Source organism: Callithrix jacchus, chromosome 3 (assembly GCF_049354715.1).
Source record: "Callithrix jacchus isolate 240 chromosome 3, calJac240_pri, whole genome shotgun sequence".
Classification (NCBI taxonomy): domain Eukaryota; kingdom Metazoa; phylum Chordata; class Mammalia; order Primates; family Cebidae; genus Callithrix; species Callithrix jacchus.
The window spans coordinates 191,980,658-191,998,044 of NC_133504.1; the positions used below are offsets into that span (position 1 = coordinate 191,980,658).

The following is a 17,387-nucleotide window of genomic DNA, read 5'->3' on the forward strand; positions in this document are numbered from 1 at the left end:
CCAGCGCCCACTGAGTCCCGGAAATGACAAATACCCTCTTTCTGCAAGACCCATTAGCGTCCTCCAGATCAAAGGCAGGGTTACCCTCAGATGCAGACGTGTACGTGGCATGCGTGGGCACATGTGCTGTGTGTGTGCACCCATGTATAGGGTGTGTGTCTGGCATGGTGCACATGTGTTGGGGCCTGCGAACATATACAGGTGTGTACACACATGTGGTCATATGCATGTGGGCCTGGTGGGTACTCAGGTGTCTCCATCCCATGCCCCATCCTGTGCCTGATGAGGTGGGAGTGGAGAAGGGACCTCAGCAGCCTCTGCACTGGACACTGAGCTCTGCCCCCTGCCTGGCACCACCTTCCACTTGGCCCTGCCTCTGAGGGCCCCTGGCGAGCCTCCCCTTGGCTGGTGGCATCTCCCTGGGCTGTGTGAGGGGCCAGGGCAAGTGCTTTCTGGCCGCAGGAACAAAGGCTTCCAGCAGGATGGCCGTGCCCCCCGAGGCTTCCTAGAATCCAGGCAGCAAGCCTCTGTGTTAAGAGGCTAAGAAACAAGGAGAAAGGCGCCTCTGGCTTCACCCGAGCCATCCTCTGCTGCCCTGTGCCTAATGCCCATCCCAAAATGGCAACAGAGTTTAGCTACATCAAAGGGCTTGATGGGCATTTCAGAGACAGAGAGCAGGAAGCTCTAGTGGGAAAGAGAAAATGTGAAGTTTAGAGCATAAATCCCCGAATTCCAATTCGCTTTCCTTGGATCCACAGGCAACCTGGCCAGCCAGCATGGGGCTGCCAAGGCCGGCCCTGGGGCTGGCTCGGAGCTTGGACAGAGTCCCACACTCAGCAGAGCTGCTTGGCTGGCCTGCGGGTCATGGGGAAAGGGATAAGCTCTGTGCTAAAGCATGTGGGGCCATCTGGTGAGGTTGCCCCCATCCCACACTCTACAGAGGGAGAAACTGAGGCCTTGAGAGGGCATGGCTTATGCCAGACCACACAGCCATGGACGGGCCTGAACTGGAATCCTTGTCCCTTGACGCTGGTGCAGGCTTCGTCCGGCCCCTCCTTGCTGAGGAGGACAGATGAGAGGCACCCTCACAGCCTCTCACGGGTTGAGTCACTTCTACCCATCAGAGCCCTGGAAAGGGGGACCCGAGTGGTCTGCTGACACCAGCCTGGGCAAGGCTTGAAGGCCTGATGTGCAGGCCTGTGGGGAGGGCCTGGCTGTCCTGGGAGCCCTGTACCCGAATGCAGAATGACAGGAACTGGCCTCAAATCTTGGTAACCTGTGGGCGCCTTCTCTACCCTCCCTCCACACTCATCCACCCCCTGCCTTGCACACACGTGTGTGTGGGAGGCCTGTGCCTTACAGCTCTGGTATCACCTCCAGGCAGGGCCTACACAGCCCAAGGTGGCCTCTCTCCTTGCACTCTCACTAGGCAGAGCTCTCTGCTGTCCCTTGGCCTTCCTGGTGGATTTCAGTGCTGGCTTCTGAGCCAGAGTGTGAGAGGAGGGGCGCCATCATCCCGAGGAGTGGGCTCCAGGCTCAGCTGTCAGGGAAGGACACTGAGGAACCTCCAAGCACCTTCACTGGGAGACCAGCCCCTCGGCCCTGTCTGTCTACCCCTGTGAGCCCGAAACTCATGGATTTTACTTTTAGGTCAGTGATCAATTTTGTGCATGGTTAATTTTTTGTGTATGGTGTGAGGTAGGAGTCCAAATACCTTGTGTTGTAAGTGGAAGTCCAGTTGTCTCGGTACCATTTGCTGAAGAGCTGATCTCTCCTCCAGTGAGTGGTTTTGTCACCCTTGTTGAAACCAGTTCACCATAAAAGTAAGGGTTTATTTCTGGACTTTCAATTCTGTTCTATTGTCTCTATACCTGGCCTTAAGCCAGTACCATACTGCCTTGATTACTATAGCTTTGTAGTAAGTTTTGAAATCGGGACATGTAAGTCTTCCATCTTAGTTCTTTCATTAGGTAGTTTTGGCTCTCTGAGGCCTCTTGCAATTCCACATGAATTTTAGGATCAGATTTTCTATTTCTGCAAAAAAAAAAAAAAAAAAAAAAAGGCAGTTGGAATTTTGTTAGGGATTGCATTGAACCCGTAGACCAATATGGGGACTACTGTTAATATTATTGATTCTTCTAATTGAGGAACACAACATGTCTTTCCACATAGCTAAATGTTTAATTTCTTTTAACAATGTTTTGTAGATTTTAGTGTTCAGTTGTGCACTTTTGTGGTTGAATTAATTTCTAAGTGCATTCTTTTTGATGTGATTATAAATGGAATTGTTTTCATATTGTTTATTGTTTTAGAAATGCGACTCCGTTTTTAAATGTTCTTGCATTTGCAGTCTTGCGGAACTCATTTCTCAGCTGCAATATTTTTTGCATGGGTTTCTGATGATTTTGTATGCATAAAATCACGTCATCTGCAAATAGAAACAGTTTTACTTCTTCCTTGTCAACCTAGCTGCCTCTCATTTTATTTTCTTGCCTAGTCAGTCACATTGAACCAACCTTGCATTCATTGTGCAAACTCTTTTTTAAAATGTTGCTGGATCACGTTCACTGATATTTTGTTGAACATTTTGCAGCTGTATTCATAAAAGGTACTGGAAGGTTCACTTTTTTGTGTGACGATTTTGTCTGGTTTTGGTATCAGACTGGCCTCTGAATGAGTGAGGAAGTGTTCCTTGCTTTGGAAGAGTTTAAGAAGGATTGGTTAATTCTCCTTCAAACGTTTGATAAAATTCACCAGGGAAGCTATCTGGTCCTGGGGTTTTCTTTGTGGGATTTTTGTTTCTCCTTTTCGGCTTCAATCCCTTCATCTGTGTCAGGTCTGTTCAGATTTTCCACTTCTTCATGAGTCAGTTTCAGTAGTTTGCGTCTTTCCGGGAACTTGTCATTTTATTTAGATGATTTAATGTATTGAATTGGTTGGCACATTATTCTCGGGAGTCCCTCATAAGTCTTTCAATTTCTGTAATGTCATTAGTAGTGTCCTCTATTTCACTCCTTATTTTAGTAAATGTGAGTCTTCTCTTTTTTCTTGGTTTGACTATTGGCTATTCCATTTCCTTGATCTTTTCAAAAACAAACTTTTTTTTTTTTTTTGAGACAGGATCTCGCTGTGTCACCCAGGCTGGAGTGCAGTGGTGGTGCGATCTGGGCTCACTGCCGCCTTGACCCAGCTTGGGCTGAAGCTGGGACCACAGGTGTGTGCCACCATACCCAGCTATTTTTTACTTTTGTAGAGATGGGGTTTCGCCATTTGCCCTGGCTGCTCTTGAACTCCTGAGCTTAAGTGATCTGCCTGCCTCAGCCTCCCAAAGCGCTGGGATTACCTGTGTGAGCCACCACAACCAGCCTATTTTAATTGACGTTTTAAATCATTTTTCTACTTTAATTTGTCTCTGCTCTGCTATCTACTATTTCCTCTGCTTGCTTCGACTTAGCGTGCTGTCGTTTTCTGGTTTCTTTAGGTGGAAGGTTGGGTTATTGGTTTGTGATCTCTTTTGGTTTAGTGTGGTATCCACAGCTGTCCCTTTCCCTGTAAGCAGTTTGGCTTCATCTGTAAGTTTCAGTGTATTGTGTTTTCATTTCCATTTATCTGAAACTATCTTCCAAGTTCTCTTGTGAGTTCTTCGTTGCCCTATTGGATACTAAGGAGCTCAGTGTTTTATTTGAACATATTTTTTAGTTGCCCAAATTTCTTTCTGTTATTGATTTCTAATTTCACTCCATTGTGGTAAGAGAACATACTTTGCATGATTTCGATCATTTTAAATTTGTTGAGATTCATTTTATGACAATATTGGGTTTATTCTGTGAGACATTCCACGTGCATTGAGAATAATGGGCATTTTGCGGTTGCTGGTGGAGTGTTCGGCAGACGTTTAGAATGTGGAGAACTCTTCTATTCAGTGTTGATTTTCTGTCCTGTCGCTTTACCCATCATTGGAAACGGGCGATTGAAAGTTAGAAGTCTCCAGCTGTTATTGTTGAATTGTCCATTTCACCCTTCATTATTTCATTTTGCTTCCCGTATCTTGGGGCTCTATGTCGGGTGCACATACATTTATGATGGTGATATTTTCTTGATGATGTACCCTTTTTCCACGAAGATAAAATATCCCTGTCTGTTGTAACAACTTTTGTCCTGAGGTCTATTTTCTCTCATATTGTTACAGGCACTGCAGCTCTCTTCTGCTTACTGTTACATCTCTGTTCTTTTATTTCCAAGTCTCTTTGAATGTGCATTGAATCATGGTTTTTAAAAGTCCACTCCTCTATTCACTGCCTTTTGACCGGAGTGTTTAATTCACATTTGACCGACACTGCGTACGGAACTGACAAGGTAGAATTTAGGCGAACCATTTTCCATTTCTTTTCCATATGTCCTACATCTTTTTTGCTCCTCTGTTTCCACAGGGCCTTCTTCGGTGTTAAATACATATTTCCTAGTGTCTCATTTGAACGTATCTGTCATTTCTTTTACTATATCTTTTGAGGTGTTTTTTAGCGGTGGTCCTAGGGATTATAACTGATAATTTATAACAAGTGATCTCAGATTCATTATAACTTAATTTCAATGGTATACACTTTGCTCACATGCAGCCCTGTTCCCTCACCCTCCTTTGTGCTGTCAGTCATATAAACTTTATATGTCATTTTCCTACCAGCGCAGATGTCTAATTATCACTCTCTGCAGTTGTCTTTTAAATCAGATAGGAGAAAAAAGAGCTACACACGTAAACTATTTATTTTTACATTATCCTTTAAAAATATTTTCCCCAATTTTTTTATTGTAATAAAATACACATAACAGGCAGGGCACAGTGGCTCACGCCTGTAATCCCTGCACTTTGGGAGGCCAAGGCGAGTGGATCACCTGAGGTCAGGAGTTCGAGACCAGCCTGGTCAACATGACGAAACCCCATCTCTACTTAAAAAAAAAAAAATTACCCAGGCGTGGTGGTGGGTGCCTGTAGGTCTCAGCTATTCAGGAGGCTGAGACAGGAGAATTGCTTGAACCCAGGAGGAGGAGGAGGTTATAGTGAGCCAAGATCGCATCACTGCACTCCAGCCTGGGTGACAGAGCAAGACTCTGCCTCAAAACAAACAAACAAAAAACAAACCACGTAACATAAAATTTACCATCTTAGTCATTTCAAAGTGTACAGTTGAGTGCCATTAAATACATTCATAATGCATAAATGTCACCCCCATTTGTCTCCATAACTCCTCACATTGTGAAGCTGAAACTGTATAGTCAAAAAACAGTAACTCCCCATTTCTGCTCCCAGCACCTCCTGGCAGCCACCAACCTACTGTCTCTCTCTCTGATTTTGACTGTCTAAGTACCTCACATAAGTGGAATCACACAACCTTTGTGTTTTGTGACTGGCTTATTTTACTTGGCATAATGTCCTCCAGTGTCCTCCGTGTCGTAGCAAGGGTCCTTCCTTATTAGGGCCAACTTTCCTTTCTTTTTAGGGCTGAATAATATTCTGCTATCCATTTGTTCATTAGTAGGCGCCTGAGTTGATGTAGCACTTTAGCTGTTGTGAATGACGCTGCTCTGAGCTTGGGTATGCGGATATATTTTCAAGGCCCTGACTGCCGTTGTCTTGGGTGTATACCCGCAGTGCAACTGTGGGATCATACAGTGATTCTGTTTCTAAGTTTGAGGAACTCTCCGTGTTTTCGTACCAACTGCAGCAGTTCATATTCCCATCGGTGGCGCACAAGGGTTCCAGTTTCCCCACGTCCTTGCCAGTACTTACCATTATTTTTTGATAATAGTCAGGGTAACATGTGTGAGATGTCGGGTTATGGTTTTAATTTGCGTTTCCTCAGGAATAAATGACGTTGGGAATCTCTTCATTTGCCTATTGGACATTTGTGTATCATCTTCGGAGAAATGTCTGTCTGTGTCCTGTGCCCATTTTTAAATTGAGTTTTCTGTCTTAGCAGTTTAGGAGTCCTCTATATATTCGGCATATTAACCCCTTATCGGATAAATGATCCGCAAATATTTTACCCCGTCTTTTGAGTTGCCTCTTCCCTCTGTTGGTGCTGCCTTCTGATACACAAAGATTCTGATTTTCGTGACTTCCTCTTTGTCTCCTTCCTTCTTTTGTTACCTGTGCTTTTGGTGTCATATCCAAGAAATTATTGTAAAATCCAAGTCGTACAGATTCGTCTCATGTTGTAAGAGGTTTATAGTTTCAGGTATTATATTTAGGTCTTTGATCAATTTTGATTTAATTTTTGCATATGGTATAAGGCAAAATGTCCAACTTCTTTTTTTTTTTGAGATGGAGTGTTGCTCTGTCGCCCAGGCTGGGGTACAGTGGAGCAATCTTGGCTCACTGCAACCTCCACCTCCCAGGTTCAGACAATTCTCCTGACTCAGCCTCCCAAGTAATTGGGATTACAGGCATGTGCCACCATGCCCAGATGATAATTTTTGTATTTTTAGTAGAGACGGGTGATCCACCCACCTCGGCCTCCCGGAATGCTGGGATTACAGGCATGTGCCACCATGCCCAGATGGTAATTTTTGTATTTTTAGCAGAGACGGGTGATCCACCCACCTCGGCCTCCCGGAATGCTGGGATTACAGGCATGATCATCTTCATTCTGTTGGTTGTCAGTTTCCCAACACCGTTTGTCAGAAAGACCAGTCTGGCCAGTCGATGGCTCGCAGGATTAATCCCAGGACTTCGGAAGGCCGAGGTGGGCGGATCATCTGAGGTCAGGCGCTCCAGATCAGCCTGGCCACTGTGGTGAAACCTCGTCTCCACTAAAAATACGAAAATTAGCTAGGTGTGGTGGGGTGTGCCTGTTAACACAAAAAGTTGTCTGGATGTGGTGGTGTGCACCTGTGTGGGAGAATCACCTGAGCCCGAGAGGTCGAGGCTGCAGTGAGCCACGGTCATGCCACTGCAGTCTAGTCTGGGCAACAGAGTGAGACCCTGTCTCACTATAACTAACAACAGACATACACAGGGATCGCTGGGAATGAGGGATTGACAGCTGTAATGCTGCTTGTTTTCCTGTTTTGTCCTCCATTTTCTGCATTACTGTCTTCTGTGTCTACTTTTTAAGTGAAATATTTAAATTCCTTTCTCATTTCCCTTTGAGTACATTATATAGCTATTTCCTTTGTGGTCACCAGGGGGATTACATTTGACATTCTAATGTTATAACTCTAATTTACATTTATGCCTACTTAATTTCAATAAAATTGGCTCCTGTACAGCTGTATCCTTCTTTCACTTGCTGATGTCACAGAATTTCCTCTTAATTCACTGCACCTCTCAAAACACAAATTAATCATCCTTTTAAATCCATTAGACTCAAAGTATGAACAAAACAAGACTTGAGGTTAAAAACCAAAGTGATGAGAACACTAGCTTTTTGACTCATGCTTTTGAAAACGCATTCTCTTAAACCATTTAGAAAATAAAAAAGTGTGGTTACAAGCCGGTGTTACTATAATCCTAACTTTTATCCTGGCGGTAACATATCTACTTTCACGAGATCTCTATTTCTTTATACAGCTTTTAGTTACTGGCTACCGTCTTTTCATTTCACCCTATAGTCTTTTGTTTCACCCTACAGGGCTTCCTTGAGCATTTCTCTCAGGGAGGGCCTAGTGGTAGTGAACTCCCTCAGTCATTTTTTTTTTTGAGACAGAGTTTCGCTCTGTCACTCAGGCTGGAGTGCAGTGGCATGATCTCAGCTCACTGCAACCTCCACCTTCCAATTTCAAGCAGTTCTCTGCCTCAGCCTCTCAAGCAGCTGGGATTACAGGTTCCCGCCACCAGTCCTGGCTAATTTTTGTATTTTTAGTAGAGACAGGGTTTCATCATCTTGGCCAGGCTGGTCTTGAACTCCTGCCCTTGTGATCCACCCGCTTCGATCTCCGAAAGTGCTGGGATTACAGCTGTGAGCCCCTGAGCCTGGCCTGTTTTCACTGTTTAAAGTTTTATTTTCTCTCTTTTCCTTTTTGTTTTTTTTTGTGTGTGTGTGTGATGGAGTTTCACTCTTGTTGCCCAGGCTAGAGTGCAGTGGTGTGAGCTCTGCTCACTGCAACCTCCACCTCCCAGGTTCTAGGTGATTCTCCTGCCTCAGCCTCCCGAGTAACTGGGATTATACATGTGCACCACCACACCGGTCTAATTTTGTAGTTTTAGTAGAGACAGGGTTTCACCATGTTGGCCAGACTGGTCTCAAACTCCTGACCACAGCTTGGATTACAGGAGTGAGCCACCACGCCCAGCCCTGTCTCACTTTTAAAGGACAGTGTTGCTAGATATAGAGTCCTTATTTATTTTTCTTGAACACTCAGAATGTATCAGCCCACTGCTTTCTGGCCTCCAAAGTTTTTGATATCTGCTGATAATCTTTTTTTTTGAGACAGAGTTTCACGCTTGTTACCCAGGCTGGAGTGCAATTGCGTGATCTCGGCTCACCGCAACCTCCGCCTCCTGGGTTCAGGCAATTCTCCTGCCTCAGCCTCCTGAGTAGCTGGGATTACAGGCCCACACCACTATGCCCAGCTAATTTTTTGTATTTTTAGTAGAGACGGGGTTTCACCATGTTGTCCAGGATGGTCTCGATCTCTTGACTTTGTGATCCACCCGCCTCGGCCTCCCAAAGTGCTGGGATTACAGGCGTGAGCCACTGTGGCCGGCCTGCTGATAATCTTGTTGACAATCCCTTGTTTGTGATAAGTAATTCCCACTGCTTTTAAGGTTCTGTCTTCTCTGTCTTCCAGAATTTGATGATAATGTGTCTTCGTGTGGGTTCTCTGAGTTCATGTTACCTGGAGTTCGCTGAGCTTCTTAGATGTTTATATACATGTCTTTCATCAGACTTGGGAGGTTTTAGACTATTATTTCTTCAAACGTTCTCCTGCCCTTTCGGTCTCTCTTGTCTCACAGTGCACGTGATGCCCTGTATCCTGGCGTCCCGCAGGTGTCTTAGGCTTTGTTCACTGTCATATTTTTTCTTTCTGTTCCCAGAGAAGAATCTCCACTGTCCTGCCTTCACGTTCACAGGTCTTTTCTTCTGGCTGCTCTGATCTGCTTTTTAATCCCTCTAGTGAATTTTCATTTCCATGATGATACTCTTCAGTTTTAGAATTTCTCTTTGGTTTTTCATCTGTTATGAATATTTCCATGGGTCATTTTTGTTTACTTTCTTGGCACCTTCCTTTAATCTTTCGGGCGTCTTGAGACCGTCGTTTTAAGGGCTTTTCTAGCAGATATGTACTCAGGTCTTTTCAGGGACAGTTTCTACTGACTCTTTTCCTTTAAATGGGCCATACTTTCCTGTGTCCTTGTATCTCCTGTGATTCTTTTCCTTGGAAATCAGACATCTGAATGTAATACCATAACTCTGAAAATCAGGTTTCCCCCTCCCCAGGGCTTGCTGCTTTTTGTTACTGTTTTGTTGTAGGTATTCTCTGTGCCAAGGGTCAGTCTTAGGTACAAACTTCGGGTCTCTTCAGGCCTTTTCTGAGCCTTTCCCTGCGCATGCATTATCACTTTCTAGTTCTCCCCCTACATGCAGCTGCTTTTGAGTGTCCTAGTCTTTCATGTCTGGCTTCCAAAAAGGGAAAAGGAGAAAAATAAAGTCGCTTCACCCAGTGCCGGCGAGCTTGCAGCAATGGAGGGAGGTGAAACCTGCTTCTTAACAGCTACAAGTGGACAACTGTCTGCCCTGGGGCTGGTGGGGAGGATAGGTGGCTGCTGCGGGTGCCAAAATCAATTGCATTTTGCCACCCAAACCTACTCCTGGAAGCTGCAATCCTTCCATAGACTCCAGAACTCCAGGACGGTTGCATCAGATGCTGCCAGTGCCATTTCTGGTGCTCATTGCTCCACCATCTTCCCAGACTCTTCCCAGAACGCCTTTTCTATCCTGCACCTACGTCATTGCCTTCGCCAGTGCTCTGTGTTCTTCATGTGGTTTTGAGTTACTGTCTTGTGTTCTTTCATTTCAATCTAAGCTACTCTTATCCGTATTTCTTGTACAACAGGTTTCCTGGTGATAAATGCTGGTTTTGATGACCCGATAATGTCTTAATTTCACCTGAAAGTTTGAGTTGACAGTATTTTTCCAGCATGTTTACTGTGTCATGCAGCTGCCTACTGGCCTCCGTGCTTTCTGGTGAAAGGACCCCCTGGATGAGATGACTTGCTCCTCTCCTGCTGCCTTCAAGATCCTCTCTTGTTCCTTGGCCGTGATGGTTTGATGATGATGTGTCTAAGTGTGGCTATCTCTTGGAATTGGTTAAGCTATTGTCTGTGTAGATACATCTTTATCTTTGGGAAATTTCAGCCATTATTTCTTTTTTTTTTTAAAGGTGGAGTTTCACCATGATGGCCAGGTTGGTCTTGAACTCCTGACCTCAGGTGATCCACCCACCTCGGCCTCCTAAAGTGCTAGGATTACAGGCGTGAGCCACCATGCCCGGCCCATTATTTCTTCAAAGAATTTTCTGCCCCTTTATCTCCCTCCTCTCTTTCCGGGGTTTCAGTTACGCATTTGTTTGCAGGTTTGATGGTGTCACACAGGCCTCTGAGTCTCTGGGCAGTTTTCTTCATTCTTTCTGTTCTCAGATTGGATCCTTTCCACTTACCTATTACCTGCTCCAATCTGCTGAGATTCTCCAGTGAGAGTTTAAATTCAGTTATTGTACTTTTCTACTCTTGAATTTCTACTTGGTTCTCTATAATTCCTGTCCTTTACTGATACTCTCTGTGTGCTGAAACATATGCTCATACTTTAATTTAGAAAAATTTTCCTTTGCTCTTGGAACGTATTTAAGACCCTTAATGTAAAGTATCTGTCAGGTACCTGCAGCCCCGTCTTCCTCCGAGACGCTCTCTGTTGACTGCCTTCTTCCCCATGTGTAGGCCGGACTTTCTCATTTAAAAATGAACATTTAAAATAGTATAATGTGGCAACTCCAGAAATCAGGTACCTCCCCTGCCCCCGGGGTTTGTTGTAGTTTGTTTATTATTAGCGTTTCTGAATTAATCAGGTAAAATCTGTATTATCTGCCATGTGTGGTCACTAAGTCTCTCCTCAGTTTCCTCAGTGGTCGGTTAATGAACAGACGGAGATTTCCTTGAAGGCCCAGAAGCAGTCGTCTCCCAGCTTCTCTTCGGAGGTTCCATGCAGTTAACAGTTCTGCACTAGCCCTCACTTCCGGCTTGCACAGAGCCTCAAGGTCAGCCGGAAGTGCGGCTCAGGGCCTTCTGAGGTCCTTCCCCAGCAAGCAGGCAGACCTGGGAACATGTGTGGCCTTCTAGATGTTTAGGAATATGTTGGATATTTTTCGGTTTTTTTCAAAGCTCCCCATGGACATCTCACTTCCCAGATTCTCCTTTATTTATTTTTCAGTTGTTCCATTACTTGCCCAACTGTTAGCCAGCCCCTTGGGCTACTGCAAAGTTCATCGATTCCCTGTAGTGATTTTCGACAACAGCCCCAGGAGAACACTCTTCTCATGCCGGGTGAGCTCTGAATCCAGTCAGAAACACAGATTGCAAGCGGTGTCTTCCAGGGAACCACCGGATAGGTCAAACAATCATGCCTTTCTGGAAGTGAGGCTTTGAAAGAGCTCCAGCTCCAGTGGCTGCCAGGCTGTTCATTTTTATTATAAATATGGGTGTTAATTTTTAAGGCTGCCACAGTGCTGAAGGGGGAGGATGGGCAATGCATGCTGTTCTAAGATTCAGCCTATTCCCTCAGAAAAATAAAATAACTCTACATAGCTTGCTGCAAGCCTTCGGTGAATTTCCAGAGTACTTAAAAATGTATTCTGACCTTCCCGCCACTTTTCTCACTGCTTGGAGGAAGACAAGACTTCTCAGAGGTCCTTGTGCTGCACTCTCAGCTCCGCTCTTGGCATCTTCCTACGGATCGAAAAAGCTACTGTCAAGCTCCTATTGGAGGGAGGTCACCTGTTGCACAGAGGGAAAAAACAAAACAAAACAGTGTTTAGAACCAGACAGCAGCAGCAGATTCTCCTCCCAGATCTGTGGCTTACCAGCAGTGACCTGGCCTCCTTTGCAAGCTGGGACTGGGGGAGCCACTGTGAAATCTGATGGGTGCTGTGTGTGCTGCCCTCCCCTCGGCCTGGCGTGGTAGCAGCCGTCGTGCTTCCAGACGGGAAGCAGCGAGGCAAGGTCCTCACTCAGCTAAAGAAGAGCAGCGGGGCACTGTGTGGGCTGCGGCTCAGCCCACTGGCACCAACCCCATCCTCCTTCCGGGTGTCCTCTTGGGCTGCAGAGGCTGCAATGCTGAATCCAAAACCTTGGATTCCCCGACCTGATTCAGGCTCTGCCAATCAGTCGGAAGTGTCAGAGAAACCTGAATGCAGACTGGAGGTGTGTGGGCGAGGGGGACGCAGGAGCGAGTGGCCATCTGCTCTGGGGTGACTGGTTCCTGCGCAGGGGGGACCAGCTGCCCACCCAGCAGCCCCATCCTGCTGTGCAGTGTGGGAGGTCACCCTTGGACACTCAGTCCAGAGCCTCCCTCCAACCCTCCTCACAATTCTATAAGCCACTTACCCCCCATAGTAAATCCCTGTCTGCTCACACTGGTTACGGTAGGCTTAGTTCTCTGTAGGCGCTCTGATTGAAAATAAAATCCTGGCGTGACAGGGTGTGATCCGGCACTCCTCTGTTGGTGGGGGGTGGGGGTGGGAGGCCATCTGCAGCTGTTCTCCCTGAGGCCTGTATGGCAGGAAGAAGGGGGCCTGGAAAGAATCCTCTGGGTAGGGAGAGCTGCACGTGCAAAGGCCCTGGGGCATGAGCAACGTGGGGTGTCTCGGGCAGGAAGGAGGTCAGCCAGTGTTGAAGAGGAGGGAGAGAGGAGAGTGGGCTGCAGAGAGCCACTGGAGGCCCCATCCCCTGCGAGTCTGAGGATGAGGATGAAGAAAAGGGGAGTGGGGCAGGGAGAGCCACTGGATGGCGTGGCCCCATCCCTGGGAGTCTGAAGTCTCAAAGGCTGAGGCAGCCTTTAGAGAGCAGGTGTGTGCAGAGCCCGTGGTGCCTGGCTGGAGCAAGGCCCTGGGAACATGTCGGAGTGAACAGGCAAGCAAGTGCGAGGCACCCACGTGGGCCAGCGCAGCACTTTTCAGGGGGGTTTTCCAATGCGCAGCAGCGTCCCTTGGGGAGCCAGAAACTGAACCTGGAGTCTGGGAGCTCTGGAGGAGGCTGCGTGTCCCGTGGGTGGGGATTCCCAGGCTGAGTCAGCAGATGTGGCTGGGAGCTCGGCACTGCTGGGCCAGGCCTGGGTGCCTGTGCCACACCCCAGGGAGGGGCTGTGGGCAAGCCCTGAAAGAGCCGTTGTCATGCTAGTCCCTGAGGGCGGGCCCCGGCCAGAGCCCTGCAGAAAGGTAAAGAAGGCCTCTCCCTTACCAGCTGGGGCTCCAGCACCCCTGGAGGGATCTTGGGTTCTGGGGCCCAGGGCAGGGCCACACAGCCTAGGAACAGGGCAGGACTGGCAGGGGAGGCTCAGCAGGGCTTCCTCAGTGCTGTAGGCTCCACGCGGCTCACAAACAAACCCATGGAAACCCCAAACCCGCCTACTCAGATCCAATTCCAGCCCCACAGACCCCACCCTCCCAGGCCTGACTGGGAGCTTCACAGCACCTTGCGGTTGTCCAAAAGTCCAACCTCAGCAACACATTTTGGTTAACAGACAACTTTTAAACACTGCCAACACCCTGGGAGTGTGGGCCGCTGATTACTCACACTGCAGTCTACACTTACCCAGCTGCAGCAGGCAGTAAGGGGCGTCAAGGACAAGGGGGTTGCCCGCTGGGGCCGTGGCAGGGCAGCCAGGTGGAGCTGGACGCGGAAGAGGGGCTGCTCTGCCCAGCTGCAGACAGGCAGCGAGCGCTGGGCACACTCCCCTGAAAACCACCTTGGGGCAAGTGGCTCAAGTGACCTCCAGGAAGGCCCTGTCCTCAGAGGACCCTGGCATTGCTGTCAACTGATTCACTAAGCACTTTGTTGAATAAGGGAATCCAGTTTACAAAATGTATCCGCTCCACCCAGCCTCCCGCAGCCTTGGGTGTAGTGGGGTCACTTCTGCGTCCCCATCTCTGAGATGCAAAGAATACTCACCATGTGGTTAATGAATGAATGTACTGTGTGTGTGCGTGTGTGTGTGTGTGTGGGGGTGGGTCCTCCTGCCTATGGGCACAGAGAAACTCTCCTGTGTGGGCAGGGGACACTGCAAAGTGCTATCTCCTGTGACCCTCAGCAGAAGGTAGGACAGAGACTTCCAGTTCCCAGAAGAGGGTCTGAGAGTCAGAGGGGTTCCAGCAGGACCCAGAAGGCACAGAGTCACGCAAGCTCACTCAGTCACTGGCCTGGGTCCCTGCTTCGGTGCAGAAACAGCTCTGCCTGAGACCCCAGCCCAATCCAACCTCGGGGGCCACAGGATCCGGCAGATTGAGCCCACCTGGCCCCAGGCCTGCCATGTCCCCTCTCTGAGCACAGCAAAGAAACTTCCCATGTCCCACGGTGCCCCAGGGGCCTTTGGCCGGCGTGCTTTTGGAGAGGCCTCCCACCTCCAAAGGAAATTCCTCCTGGCTGCATCTACTCCAGCCCTCCAAACCAGCCCTGTCCCTTCCCGCACAAATCAGCTGTGGCCCTGCCTGGAGTGCCCCGCTCCACCACCCCAAATCCTAGCTGGAGCCCCCCAAAGACCTCGGCCCACCACCACTCCACATTCTAGCCGGAGGCCCCCAAACCTGGGCCCACCACCACCCCACATCCTAGCTGGAATCCCCCAAACACCTTGGCCCACCACCACCCCACATTTTAGCTGGAGCCGCCTCCTCACTACCCTGGGCCCACCATCACCCCACATCCTAGCTGGAGCCCCCCAAAGACCTCGGCCCACCACCATCCCACATTCTAGCTGGAGGCCCCCAGGCCTGGGCCCACCACCACCCCACATCCTAATGGGGGCCCTAGGTTGCAGAGCTCAGGGAGACAGCATGAGGGCTGGGCTGCTGGGCCAGGCCTGGGTGGCTGTGCCGCACCCCGGGGAGGGGCTGTGGGCAGCAGGAAAGAGCTCCTGTGGCCCCTGGCTTGTCCTGCAGCATCCTTGGCCTCCTGTGAGACCTGGGGAGTCTCAAAGCCACTGCCACAGCCATAACTGGACTGAGAGGGGACTGTGCCTGAGCGAATCTCTGGAGCAGCACCCTGGCTTCCCACAGGAGAACTTGCCCCAGGCCCAGCACCTCCTTCCTCTCCTCAGTACCAGAGCCAGAGGCTTTGCCAAGGGGCCCGAGCTCCTTTCAGTGGAGAAAGCTGCCCAGAAGGGAGGGATTAGTCCCGGGAGGCAGAGGAGCTGCAGTACTGCTGCCCCACGCTGCTCTGGGAAAAAGCCCTGTGGATCCGAGTCTGGCCTCAGCAGCGGTTACCAGGCCCGCTGTGGGGACCCGTGGAGGGCCTGGGATCCTTCCAGACGGTGGACGAGATTGAAGCCGGTTGCACGAGAGCCTCCCATGCTCTGATGGGCACACAGCGGTTTTCGAGGGCTGCAGGCCAGAGCAGGTATCTGACAAGGCCAGTAACACATGGGCAAGGCTGGATGTTCCTCAGAGACCAGCCAACAGCACGTCTCAGCAGAGGAGCTGAGAACCCAGCTTCCGCCAAGCCAGGCAATACGAGGATCTCCGCAAACGCGGAACCACGCCACATTTCTCAGCCAGGTTTTCCATGTTTAAAAGTCTGGTTGTTTTTCATAAAACATGTGTAATAGCAATATTTTGTTAAAGTGGATTGATAAGTATTCTGAACACTGCTGTTATGATTTAGAAAATGGTAAGTATCCGGCCGGGCGCGGTGGCTCAAGCCTGTAATCCCAGCACTTTGGGAGGCCGAGGCGGATGGATCACGAGGTCAAGAGATCGAGACCATCCTGGTCAACACGGTGAAACCCCGTCTCCACTAAAAATGCAAAAGATTAGCTGGGCATGGTGGCGCGTGCCTGTAATCCCAGCTAGTCAGGAGGCTGAGGCAGGAGAATTGCCTGAACCCAGGAGGCGGAGGTTGCAGTGAGCCGAGATTGTGCCATTGCACTCCAGCCTGGGTAACAAGAGCAAAACTCCGTCTCAGGAAAAAAAAAAAAAGAAAGAAAATGGTAAGTATCCGTAGGTATAACCCACACAAACAGAAATTTCCTCAACGAAATATTTTTTTTGAGATGGAATCCCACTCTGTCGCTCTGTCGCCCAGGCTGTAGTGCAGTGATCTCAGCTCACTACGACCCACACCTCCTGGGTTCAAGCAAATCCCCTGCCTCAGCCTCCTGAGTGGCTGCGACCACAGGTGCACTCCACCACACCTCAGCTGATTTTTATTTTTTTTTTGGTAGAGGTGAGGTCTCCCTATGTTGCCCAGGCTGGTATTGAAATCTGGGCCCAGGTGATCCTCCTGCCTTGGCCTCTCAGAGTGCTGGGAGTACAGCGGAGCCACTGCGTCTGGCTCTCAGTGACTTTAGAGTGTGAAGGAGGCCTCAGATCAAAACATTTGAGAAGCACCGAGGCGGAATGTTGGCCTGGGGGTCTGGAGTCTAAATACTGCATTGCTCAGCTTGTCTGCGATTTTCACTTAAAATACAGGTTAGCTCATTTGTGTCTGTTTGCATTCTGTCCTTGTTACTTCTATTTATTTGTTTTCTGTTTTTGAGCATGTGAAACACTAACGGGGTTCCAAAACTCAGAGTGTTTTGTCTAAGCTTAAAAGCCCTCTGGGTGATTCCGATGAGCAGAGGCCGGGAAGGATTGAGCAAGAGCATCCCCACGCTCCTTCCTCCACTCTGGTTTCCAGATCCCATGACCCGGGACCTATAAATATTTTCCTGACATGGAGCAGGAATCAATTTCAGCATCTGTTAGTGGCACCCCAAAGGAAGGGAGGCCCAGAGTCCCTGGGAGGGTTCTGCACCGCACACCACACACACCACAGCCACACACCACACATACACACACACACTGCACACACCACACACACCACACCCACACACCACACATACACATGCACACTGCACACACCACACACCACACCCACACGCCACACACACCACCCCCACCACACCCACACACCACACCCACACACACCACACACACCACAGCCACACACCACACCCACACACACCACACACACCACAGCCACACACCACAGCCACACACCACACCCACACATACACACACCACACACCACACATACACACACACACTGCACACACCACACACCACACCCACCACACACCCACACCACACCCACACACACCACACATACACACACACCACACACACCACAGCCACACACCACACCC

The 17,387-nt window shown here is 49.0% G+C and overlaps 2 long non-coding RNA genes across 2 annotated transcripts; one reads left to right on the forward strand and one right to left on the reverse strand.

The window, feature by feature from the left end:
* Window positions 1-1,719: 1,719 nt before the first annotated feature.
* On the reverse strand, window positions 1,720-13,595 carry LOC108590998 (uncharacterized). The gene is made up of 3 exons (XR_013533237.1): window positions 12,596-13,595; window positions 11,850-11,986; window positions 1,720-2,034 (listed from the first exon to the last, which is right to left on the reverse strand). It is a non-coding gene; the product is annotated as an uncharacterized LOC108590998 (long non-coding RNA).
* LOC118152372 (uncharacterized) lies at window positions 9,390-12,687 on the forward strand. The gene is made up of 2 exons (XR_004741133.3): window positions 9,390-11,250; window positions 11,424-12,687. It is a non-coding gene; the product is annotated as an uncharacterized LOC118152372 (long non-coding RNA).
* Window positions 13,596-17,387: the final 3,792 nt, after the last annotated feature.